At 38.6% G+C, this 12,875-nt stretch overlaps 2 pseudogenes; both read right to left on the minus strand.

Moving 5' to 3' along the window:
* Nucleotides 1-234: 234 nt before the first annotated feature.
* LOC149108759 (uncharacterized) lies at nucleotides 235-3,008 on the minus strand (annotated as a pseudogene).
* A 5,503-nt stretch (nucleotides 3,009-8,511) lies between these two features.
* Nucleotides 8,512-11,890, minus strand: LOC149108760 (uncharacterized; annotated as a pseudogene).
* Between the last annotated feature and the right edge of the window lie 985 nt (nucleotides 11,891-12,875).

A 12,875-nucleotide genomic window follows, 5' to 3' on the forward strand; every position in this document is an offset into this window, starting at 1 on the left:
ATACATACATCTCTCACTCACTCACTCACTCACTCACCCATTGACCCGTCCATAACATACCCGACGCGCCGACTAAGAGGTATTTTTTTTACCAAAAAAAATAACTCAAAAACGATCCTTCACTGTACTTTTGACCACAAACCTCGGTCTTGACAAATCTTGCTACCACACTTCAGCTCATCCACTACTTGTTAATTATAGATCTCCCGAGATGGAGAAAAATCCAAATAAACGTTACCTCTGATTGAGTTCATCCACTCTGTTTTTGTGTGACCTAGCTACTCTTGCTGCTTCAGCTGCAGCTTTGCTCCCACATTCTCGTGTTGTCTCTTCAATGGACTCTTGTCGACGTCTCTCAGCGTTTTTCTAGGTAGAGTTGAAAACAATTCCAAAGATCAACACTAATTGATGACTTTTTTGTTTCAAACGTTGTTATCAAGTTGACAGTCTGAGCCCCTGAAGGGGAAGGGGGTGGGGGCAGGGGAGGACTCCTACATGAAATGTTCCATGACCCCCCCCCCCCCCCCCCCCCCGCCCCCACCCGGGAAATTGAAAGGAAATCTCTCAAAAGGCACTGGACTCATTTTTTTTTATGGGGTAGCGAATTTTAGCCATATGTGACTCAAAGAGATGCCTTAAAATTCAGGCTTATAAGAGGTAGCAATGTTGTAAGTGACAATGGTTGGCCAAGAGCAAGAGCCATGACAAAGAGAAGGTCAAAAGAAGTTTCCCAATTTCCCTAGTTTTTTTCATTTACTGAAAAACTTATTGCAGGCATTACGGATGTCTCTATTCTTATCTTCATAATTTTGTAGAGTGATCATGATCTTGATTCTGGGCTTGCAAAATCTTCTCCCTTCTCTGGTTATACTCTATCTGATGTTCTGACATTCCCAGTCCTCATGAGACATGATCATAAAATAATTATGTCATTAAAAATATTACCCTTGCAACAGCAAGTGCTTCCCCAACGGCCATTTCTCTCTACAGCACTGCTTCATTCCTCAACTTTCTTGTGAGTGTCTCTGTAAGGTTTCTCATTTCTTCTTGTTTCCTTTTCTCGGCTTCTTCTGCTGCTTTCTGCAGAGCTACCTGCTTTTCCTCCTGGGATCTCTCCCAAGCTGAACGTGCACGCTTCTTCTCTGCGACTTCACATCTGTACTGAATTTCTCCCACTTGCTCCTCAGCTCGCTAAAAAAGAGAAAATAAATTAAGCAGTCCAATAATCTTGTCTGAGGTTATAAACTGTATTTCCCATAAAGAGCAGGCTCTTACACTGATTCTCTATCAGTTTGCCAAGCATTCTTTGCTTTGTTGGGGAGGAGTGCATGGCGAGCCATAAGCACATCTGGATAGGAGGCTACATAAAAAGCAGAGTTTCTCAACTGCTGTCAATTGGTGAGAATTTTCTGCAGATAATTTTATTAATATTTGACACAATCTGAGATCAGGATTCAAATGAATGAAAGCAATATCAAATTATATCCACTAAATATTGAACAGAAATTTGGTTGAGCTTGTGCTCCACCTAACAGATACATGTAATACTTACAAGTGTTGGACCAATTGATTACTAGATGCCTAAAAAACACCTAGCCAAAGTATTGATTGCTTAACACTTCCAAGTTTCAGTTTACCTGGGATATACTTTTTCAGTCTTAGTATTAGCTATCTCGAACCTCTGCTACCTTGAACTATTTTTTGTTTTCCTTGAGAGTTTGAGAAAGCAGGCATCAACTGTATTTTTCTACTAGCATGATTGTATGATCTGAGAGAAACACAATGACTACCGGTACTCTCTATTACTGTTTTATGAGAACACCCATAAGATTATGTTTTCTCATCACTGTTATCAGTACATCAGCTTGTTATTATTGTATAGAGAATCAAATACATTAGATGTGGATCACTCTTGGAATAAAATGATTTGCCAAATTCATATTGACATTAATTGATATGAAATCAAGCAAAAAATGGTCAAGACAAGAGAATAGCATATAAAATTAAGACTTTTATTTCAATTATATTACCAGCCTAGCTTCTTCCAAGGCCTGTTCTCTCTCCTCATTCATTCGTTCTCTTAGTTCATTCAAAGATTGATTCAGCTTTGCAAGTGCCTTTGCTTCAGCAGCAGCAACCTGGTATTTATGAAAGAAACATTCAAAACATCACCTTTTGATGTAAAGTTAATTTTTCAGACCAGATGAGCAAATATTGAGTAATGATAATACTGATGACACTGAAGCCGGGATTACAAGACTTTTTTAAGCTGGGGTCTGTTAGTATTACAGAATAATATCCTAGTTAATTTGTAACTTCAAAAAATTACTCAAAAAATAAAGAAAGCTTAAAATAAAAAGAGCCTTTTTCTCTTGTTTCTTTTTCTTTTTCATTTTAAATCTCCAAACACACCCTTTAAGCAGGCGCAAAATAGAGCATGCGTGGACATTTAGCTACTCACAGCATCTCGGACTGCTTTCTCTTTGTCTTCTCTCATAACTTGCTGGATTTCATTCAGAAGCTCTGTTCCAATACCTGAAAATATACACAATTACGCACATTAAGTGAATCAAAATCAATCAAATTTACACTCAAAATTTACTACCAAACCGTAGCCATTATATCATATGATGATATTGTAAATTATTTAGATCAAAATTTCTCTTGTTATCAATTTCTTGATATGGCTGCAGTGTGCATTTAGCTTGATTTGCTCCCGAACACTATACCCTAACTTCATGTAATATTCCTTAGCACATCTTAGCCAGGTTTGGTAGATAGTTTTTATACGAACACTTCTGTTGAACTCGAGTACAGATCAGTTGTTCTAGAACATAGTGATCACGCCGAGGATTTTAAGACTATAGCAGCATATCTTTAGATGAAGAACGAAGACGATAAATACTTTACTTACATACGATGTTGTTGTGCGTAACCTTTTGTGTTTTTAAGGTTGTTCTGCCATTTAACATTCGTTCTAGCGTTAGCAAGGGATTTCCAGACGCCATCTTCAATTTTTGCGTCTCCTCGTAGCTATGCGAACGCGACTTAATGAAGTCCCAGTATCCCTTCTTACCTCACGGTGCGGCTGCCGGCTCTCCTTGCCCGTTGCGCTTCACACTTCTCTGCTGTAGGCGAATGATTCCTTAACCCCCAGTAATTTTCACAATAGTGGAAAAGAACTCTCACTAGTTTAATTTAGATGGACAAATCTATGCGAGAGCGTGATAGATCCTTCTCATAAACCCTGACTGTTGACAACGTCTCCTGACCATACAGTACAAAAACTAAATCGTAAATACTCTTTTTCTTTGGCCATCGTAGCCTAACAAGGAATAGCATGCAAACTGCGGTGATAAACATGATAAAAATACGCGTTGTTGGAAAACAAAAATGATACCTTTTTACTTGACGTTTCATATGTTTCAACATAAATCTTAGGGAGTGACCACTGAAAGTAGAAGTAGTCATCATAATACATCAAATATTTCCGCGATTGATCAAAACGCGTCACATGACTGAAACTGGGGAATATCCGAATGAAATTCCTCAATTTTCAAAATCGCCCGTGCGAAAAATATTTGAAGGATAATAAACACAATGGTCGCACACAGTAGCCTCCATTTGAAGCGAAAATATGCTCGGATATTTGTTCTTAGGGCCGATTTACACGGTACGACTTTGTCTTATAACACAAGCTTACGACGGGCTTACGACATGACCAAGGACCATTTACACGCGCACGACATTTTCACGTACTAAATTAAATATGCAAAAGTTTGTTTCGGGATTTTCAGAGCGAAAGTTCTAAACAGATATTTTAGCTGTCCTGTGCTTTAAAAAAAAACTTTATAACGAGACATTTTTCGCTTTAATCCGTTCAGTACTTTTCGAGAAACGGCTTCATGTGACTCAGTCAACAACAACTCCGTCCGCCATTTTGACGCAAGAAATTTGTCACAAAATACGTCATTTTCTATCGATTGCGGCTACGATTGTCGCAGCATTTTAAAACATGTTTTAAAATCCTACGACATTTTTTTGACGTACACAACAGTCGTAAGCGAGTTGTAGGTTTGATTGTGAAAGTAAATGTGAGGGATTAAAGAGATGTAGGCTGTGTAGGTATATCTTGGGAATTAATACGATGAAAGCTGTGTAGGTATATGTAGGGGATTCATGAGATGTATTGCTGTGTAGGTATACGAGGGAGATTAATGAGATGGAGGTTGTGTAGGTATATCTAGGGGATTAATTAGATGTAGATTGTGTAGGTATATGTAGGGGATTAATGAGATCTAGGCTGTGTAGGTATATGAGGGGGATTAATGAGATGTAGGATGTGCAGGTATATGAGGGGGATTAATGAGATGTAGGTTGTTTAGGTATATGTAGGGGATTAATGAGATGTAGGATGTGTAGTCACATGTGTAGTTATATGTTGGGAATTAATACGATGAAAGCTGTGTAGGTATATGCAGGGGACTGATGAGATGTATTGCTGTGTAGGTATACGAGGGGGATTAATGAGATGTAGGTTGTGTAGGTATACGTAGGGGATTAATGAGATGTAGGTTGTGCAGGTATATGTGGGGGATCAATGAGCTGTAGGCTGTGTAGGTATATGTATGGGATTGATGAGATGTAGGATGTGTAGGTATATGAGGGGGATTGATGAGATGTAGGCTGTGTAGGTATATGTTGGGAATTAATACGATGAAAGCTGTGTAGGTATATGTAGGGGATTGATGAGATGTATTGCTGTGTAGGTATACGAGGGGGATTAATGAGATGTAGGCTGTGTAGGTATATGTAGGGGATTAATGAGATGTAGGCTGTGTAGGTATATGTAGGGAATTAATGAGATCTAGGCTGTGTAGGTATATGAGGGGGATTAATGAGATGTAGGCTATGCAGGTATATTAGGGGGATTGATGAGATGTAGGCTGTGTAGGTATATGTTGGGAATTAATACGATGAAAGCTGTGTAGGTATATGTAGGATTAATGAGATGTATACTGTGTAGGTATATGAGGGGGGATTAATGAGATGTAGGCTGTGTAGGTATATGTAGGGAATTAATGAGATCTAGGCTGTGTAGGTATATGAGGGGGATTGGTGAGATGTAGGCTATGCAGGTATATTAGGGGGATTGATGAGATGTAGGCTGTGTAGGTATATGTTGGGAATTAATACGATGAAAGCTGTGTAGGTATATGTAGGATTAATGAGATGTATGCTGTGTAGGTATATGAGGGGGGATTAATGAGATGTAGGCTGTGTAGGTATATGTGAGGGATTAATGAGATGTAGGATGTGCAGGTATATATGTGGTTGAGGAAGAATACTTGATTATATATCCAGGCGGTATTGTTTTAAGAGAGATTAAGAGAGATGTATATATTACGGTGGAGTTATTAACTTATAAAGCGTCATAGCCAAACTAGACAAACGAGTTTCTGACACCGGCGGGATTTGATTATTCAAAATGGCGGACATACCTCAATTTAACCTATAATATGTTAATTTGTCAAACATTCTTTATATGCACGCTTGTGTTCTGTAACGGCTTTGTAATTTATGCTATACATACACTGTGTGTATAGCATAAATTACAAAGCCGTAATACTTCACTGCAATACGTTCACCGCGAGAGCAACCACCCGCCGATCACTACTAAGAACATTCCCGCCGGCATCAACAAACGACTGTCGTCCCTATCATCCGACAAAGCATCCTTTGACCAAGCCGCCCCTCCATACCAGAAAGCACTCGACGAAAGTGGATATCACTACACACTACGGTACGAACCAGCCAACACACGCAAACGGAGAAACCGACAACGTAATAACATCCCCTGGTACAATCCTCCTTTTAGCAAGAACACCAGCACCAACATCGCACACAAATTCCTCGCCCTAATAGACAACCACTTTCCGAAAGATCACAAGCTAAGAAAAATCTTCAACCGAAACACCATTAAGATCAGTTACAGCTACATGAACAACACAAAACAAATAATCGACAGCCATAACAAACGCATCCTAACTGCATCTATGCCGACTGGTGACATCGCCGCCGCCGCTACCATTAACAATAAAAAGACATGTAACTGCCGACAAAAGAACACATGCCCGCTCGACGGAAACTGCCTTCAATCATCTGTAATCTACTAAGTCACCGTAACACGCAAAGACAACAACACGACAGAAACGTACATCGGACTCACAGAGAACGACTTCAAAACTAGATACAGAAACCACACTGCATCATTCGGTACATTTGGCTGACCCCTAGTCCATGGACTACCCCGGCGGACCTGGTCCATGGACTACTTGAATGGACTACCCGTGGACTACCCTAAATGGACTACCCTGAAATTTGTGGCAAACATAAATTTAACGATGCCAGAACCCGAACAAAAGATGCGATCGATCGACTAACACATTACGGAACACTTGCGATGTAATAGATTTAAAGATCCGAACAAAAGACGCGATCGATCAGAACAGTTGCGATTTAATCCTCAAACTTTTCCTACCCTAACATCTGGACTTTTGTTACAAAATATTGGATTAGAGCGAGTTTTTCTTTTGTTACCTACATGATAAGACACGACATTCACATAACCCCACACACCCATACACCCATACACCTCCAATACACCGCCATTATGCATGTCTACCGCTGGCCAAATGAGTGTAGCTAGCAGGCGCAGTAGTTGCCCACGAGTCACTTACGGTCACTCACAATATGGGCCAATATGGAAAGCATGCTAGATGTTAAGTGGAAATTTTACATATATAATGCATTCATCTCTGACTCGTGAGCCAGTTCTTTACGCCATGACGGGGAACGAAAAAAGCAACTCATTTCCTTTATTTCGGTTGTAACATTTTGTGGCAAAGGTCCAGCTGGGGATTAAATCTGTTACATCGCAAGTGTTCCATAATTTGTGTTTCCCGATCGATCGCATCTTTTGTTCGGGTTCTACCATCGTTAAATTTATGTTTGCCACAAATTTCAGGGTGGTCCATTTAGGGTAGTCCACGGGTAGTCCATTCAAGTAGTCCATGGACCAGGTCCATCGGGGTAGTCCATGGACTAGAGGTCAGTGAAATGTACCAACCCGCATCATTCCGCCACACTAAACACAGAAACTCGACCGAACTCAGCAAGCACATCTGGACCCTCAAAGACAATAACATCGAACACTTTATTTCCTGGCGCATTCTCTCATCACACTCGCCGTACAACAGCTCAAGTAAAAGATGTAACCTTTGCCTTAAAGAAAAATTCCTTATCATCTGCCAACCCGAGCTATCAACACTAAACAAACGTAATGAACTCGTGTCATCTTGCCGCCACAGAAACAAAGCCCTCCTACGAAACAACTAACCCGATAAATTTCGCGCTGCATATATTATGTAAACTAGTAATAACCAAAGGTTAGAAAGTGCGGGCGAGGACGATATGAGGTCATTTTGGGTAAAAAAGGTTTATATTGTCCAAGGTATAGTCAGTAAGTGATGCATAGTAGTTATAAGGATGTGAAATATTTTCTAAGGCAATCCCTGCTCCTGCAGTTCTCCCCCCTCCCCTCGTTCCCGCTCTCCCCCTTAAACTCCCTCTATATTCCCTGTAATGATTGAGTCAAAATGAATTTTTGGAACTCAACAAATATTTATTGAAATATTATAACCTATAAAATTTTGAACATGTGATTTAAATGATTAACAAAGAATTCCAACAAAACGCATTGGTTATCATATGCAAAACTTGAACATGTTATTGGACAGTAACTATAACGAAACTATTATATAAATTTGAACAAGTGATTTCAATGATAAGTAAAAATTTCCAACAAAATGCATTTCTTATCATATGCAAAACTTGAACATGTTAGGAACTGTAACGAAACCAATATTGTTACATGATGTAAGTTGACATGAGAGGTAAATGTTCAGTTTGTCAACAAATTTGAATTCCTTGACAGTAACTTTTTTATTAGTATTTCTCAGAAGGTCTGGCCCTTGAAGCTGTCACAGATTAACTTCTATTGAGAATACAAAGTGTTTACTCTTATTCAAGTTCATTATTTCCTTGATGTAATTTGATGTTGTGTCCACTAGCATTGTAATGTTCTCAACGGAAAGTAACGCTTCAGAAATTTGATCGGATGTTAGCGGAGTGTCTTCTTTGTTCTTGTTCAGAAGACATTGCAACACATCGGTGAATGCAGTGAACCACGTTTCAGTGCCATCAACATCAGCACAAAGTCTTGCTGACATAGCTTTCTTTGATGATTTCGTTTTCTGGGTGGCACTACATGATGGGCAGGTGACAATTTTATCATTTATGGTGTATGGTATCTTCTTGTTACATGATTTAAGTTGACATTGGAGGTAAATGTTAAGTTTGTCAACAAATTTGAATAGACCATTTTACAGTTGTCTGCTCGGTGACCTGGCCTTTGTATGGCAGCGAGGCTAGAGTTGACCTTGTTTTGATACAGACCTCACTGCTTTTGTCATGTAAATGCACCTAGTTAGCATCAGAACAACTTGTTTTACACAACAAAAGCAGAGAGGTCTGTATCAAAACAAGGTCAACTCTAGCCTCGCTGCCATACAAAGGCCAGGTCACTGAGCAGACAACTGTAAAATGGTCTATTCCTTGACAGTAACTTTTTTATCTGTATTTCTCAGAAGGTTTGACCCTTGAACTTGTTCAAGTAGAGGTGGTACTTCTTCGAATGTTGTTGTCACTGTCGTTCCTAACATGGTGTTTCCGGAATAGTTTTTAACACTAAGATTCTTGATGCTGTAACTCTTGGAGGTTTGGAGTTTATTTATCATTTCATCCCAGATGTGAAGAACTGCGTTCCCAGTTGCATCTTCTATTGCACAGTCTTCTTTCACTGTGCCATTTTCTCCATTTCTTTTCTTGACTTGCTTAGGTGGTTTGCCGCCAAGAGTGATAACTCCTTTGACGTTTACCTTTTGGTTTCTTGTGAGATTCTGTAGGTGGTTCAATGATATGTCAGTGGAAGTTACAGCAGGACCATTTTGTGCAGTGCAATCTGCAGATAGTGATGATGGTGTATATTGGAAGGTAACATCACCATTGGACATTTGCAGTAATGTTGATTGTTGGTTGACCAGAATCTGTCCATTGTCCTCCCTGACATTAACGAGCTTTACTGGATTTCCTGTGGTTTCAAAATGCTGACACTGATTGTGTGTTGATTGATCAAATCCAACAACTCTCAAGGTTTTAGTGCGAGAGGCAACTTGATCATTGCCATAAAATAGTTTTATTGCATTTTCAAATTCATGTAGATTGGGTACCGCTGATGGCTGTCGAGTAAGAAGAAGTTGCCAGTCTTCTGTAGTTGAATCTCCAGTTCTGAGACGCTTTAATAAATCTTTAAAAGAAACCTGTTCTGGGTTAGAACCTTTTACTGTTTGATTTTGAGTTAATTTTAGAACTTTGTCAAACATCAAATATGCAAGATGGCCTTGTTCACCTAGAACCCCTGATGGCTTTGTATGATACAAAGGTTTGCCTGCGACAGGTGGTAATTGTGCAGTGTCCCCTATTAAAATAATTGATACATTTCCAAAAACTTCCTCCTGTTGCTCAGTTGCCTGCCTACAGCGTTTATCAATCCAGCCAAGCAATGTTTGACCAATCATAGAGTACTCGTCGATAAGTATGTATTTAATGTCATGTAGTTTATCTTGTAATCTTACTAGGGTTTGGCCTTTGAGATCTGTGTTGCCCCTGGGGCCAACAGGTAAGCTCAGAAGTGAGTGAATGGTTATACCATTTACACTGAATGAAGCTTTTCCAGTAGTTGCTGTCACAGTACAATTATTTTGCAGGAGGTTTCTCAATGCATTGATAAGGTAACTTTTGCCTGTTCCAGCAAAGCCATTTATTATCAGATGCAAAGGTGACTGAGGGTCCGGGTTGTTGAAATGGTCTTTCACTATATTGAATGCAAGTGACTGCATGCTACTAAAAGTATTTATATCTACATTGAAGTTTTGTTCTTGACTTTCATAAAACTGTGTTTAGGATTTTATCTAAGAACTCATTTCTAACAGTTGCTGTGGGGTGTATGAATAACTGTAGCTGTGCCAGTCATTTTCTGAGAAGGCTTCAAAATTGTTTGTATAAGTTGAGTTAATTAAGTCTGCTAAAACCATCCATTCTTCGCGTTGCTGCTCTGGTTGTACACAATTTTCACTTTGCTGAATATCAGAGAGAGACTGTATGTCTTCCAGCTTTCCATGCCAATCAGGTACGTGTTTTTTTTGCAAAATTTGTTTGCAAGAAACTTTTTCACTGTAAAATAAATACATCATCGCTGCTTGCTTGGTTTTCCCATGCGTCATCCTGTTTGTTTTTCCAAGGTTTATATCTTAGCAATTGGTACTTACAGTATAATCCAAAATTTGTACTTTTTGGATTGGATGAATACGTGGGGAAAACTCTTGGTGCTACATTGTTTAGTTGATCTACTAATTTTCCATTGACAAGTTTGTATTTCATTGCAAACTGAAGAAAATTTTAAATTACGCAAGTCACATTTTACAGTGCCTTGATATTTTTCACGTTGAGCATACACATCAAGCAAACTGTCTGTTGTTGCTCTATCATCAGGTTTTTTTGTTACATTAGGCCTTCGCGAACCATTTAAGTTGATAGGGATTACATTAAAGGACGAGCTTACAAGGTTTAAGAAAAGTAAATTGTGCATTGCTTCTTGTGCAGAAAAATCTCGCTGGCCAAGTGTTTTCATCACAGTTTTCTTAATCATGGATGCAGCATTGGCATTTATTTGTGAATTATGTACAATATTACTGAATGCTTGCTTAAGAAGATGCGATCTGGATTCAGTTTTTGCTGCATACTTTGCCAAGTACTTCACACATGCATGGTAATCTACAACTACTTGAATGTCACAATTTGCACGCCAGCCTTGAAGTTGAAGGCGCTGGTGGTTGTTAACTCTGTGATCATTTCTTTTTGTAATTACCTGAACTCTGTATTTTGATGTGTTGTCTTTTGAATGAATGCTCAAAATGCAATGATGTTTTTTCGCAAGTCTCAAATGGAAAGTTAAATCGACATTTTGGGTCTGTTTCATTGTTCTTTTTTCGCAAACAATAACTTGTACTACATCGAGTGTGTCTTTGAACCATATTCAACAAATCAACGTAGTCAGTGTCAGAATGTTTGATATTTTTGTGGTATTCTTGACAAGGATGAATAGAAGGTTTTATCCACAGGCCATTATCTGGAGGATTTGGGTTACAGGTGGACAATAACCAATCAACATATTGACAGATCTTCTCAGCAGCTATTTTCCCCTCACTCACTATTGTACTGGTAGCATTATCTTTATTATTTTCTGCCAAATAACCACTAAGTGCAGTTTCACTTAACTTGCATAGGCCTGGATCATTGCTGAGTTTGACAACACCATGGCAATGAATGCTCCCTCTAGACTGATACTCAAATCTGTACCAGTGCCATTTTGCATCAAGTGAATCATATAGCCAGTGCTTGATAAATTGTTTCAAGCGTTCAGTAAAAAACCAATCAACAATGTGAGGATTGTAATAACATTTTGACGTCTCGTTTCAGATAAGCTTTTTCCTTTATCTGTTTTGTTTCCAATAAGAGAATAATAATGTAATTCTGGCCAATGCATATCTGCTGCTGAAAATGTGAAAAAGAATGTGGGAGGTCCAGCATGTTGAATGATTGCTTTCAAATCCTCTTTTGCTTTGTACCAATAAGCATCTGGCCCACTTATGTTAGTAATGTAACGGGACAGCTTTGTCATCTAAAGGTTTGCATTATTGTTGTCAACCATTTCTCTTATTTCTTCCAAAGTCAGATGTTGTTCTCCACGATTTTGTTTTACAAATATTCCGGTTTGTTGTAGGATTTGTTTACGCTGAATCACGTTTAAAGCCCAATATGAAAACCTCGGATGATTTGCAAACCGGTAAATCCATTTATTGTCCTTTTTCTCTGCAAATTTAATAAGGTGTTTTATCTTTTCTTTCAGAGTTATATTTTTTTTCAAATTGCAGGATTTCTTGGATCTCCTTTACCATCAGGAAACAATGTTGGAAATGCCATTGTGGCTAAAAAGGGAGTGACATACTCATTTAAAGGGCTATTACCCAAATTTGGCCTGTTCATATGTCCCTGTGAAACATTCTGACGAATGAAATCAATTTCTTGTCGCTGGGTGTCATTAACAGGTAGCAACCTGGAAGAATCTGTATTACTGTTATAAACAACATCATCTTCATTAGAAACAGGACCAACATCTGGTCTGGAAGTTGCGTTATCCTCTAATGAAGTCTCATCTGTTTCTATAGAAAGAATTTCATTGGGAACATCATTCTCTGGTAAAGAATTGAATGCGTGATAATTTAATTCAATGTGTGAATAATGTGGATTATTTTTAACAAGCTAGTGAATTGCATCTGAAACCACTTGTCTTCTCACCGAAAGGTTTTTAACAAAATTTCCTTTTCCTTTAACTTTAACAAGAATTATTGATAAATCTTTAGGGTATCTTGGAAGTAAATGTGCCAATTCACTGACATCTTGAGGAAAATTTATTGTATGTGCTGAATATCCTCTTTGTCCTCCTGGTTTAATATAAATATGCATTATAGGAAGAGCTTTAGCAATAAGCATTTCTTCTATTTGCGTTAAACCAGGAAGTTCACTGGGTACTGGTGAGGGTATCATTAAGTTTTCCTTGGAGAATTTTTTTGGTGACTCCTTTTCCCTTGAGCACCTAGAACACTTATAATTTTGCAGACATTTTGGTGCCACTC

This window comes from Orbicella faveolata, unplaced genomic scaffold (genome assembly GCF_042242905.1).
Source record: "Orbicella faveolata isolate gen_17 unplaced genomic scaffold, um_ofav_v1 contig_25, whole genome shotgun sequence".
NCBI lineage: Eukaryota > Metazoa > Cnidaria > Anthozoa > Scleractinia > Merulinidae > Orbicella > Orbicella faveolata.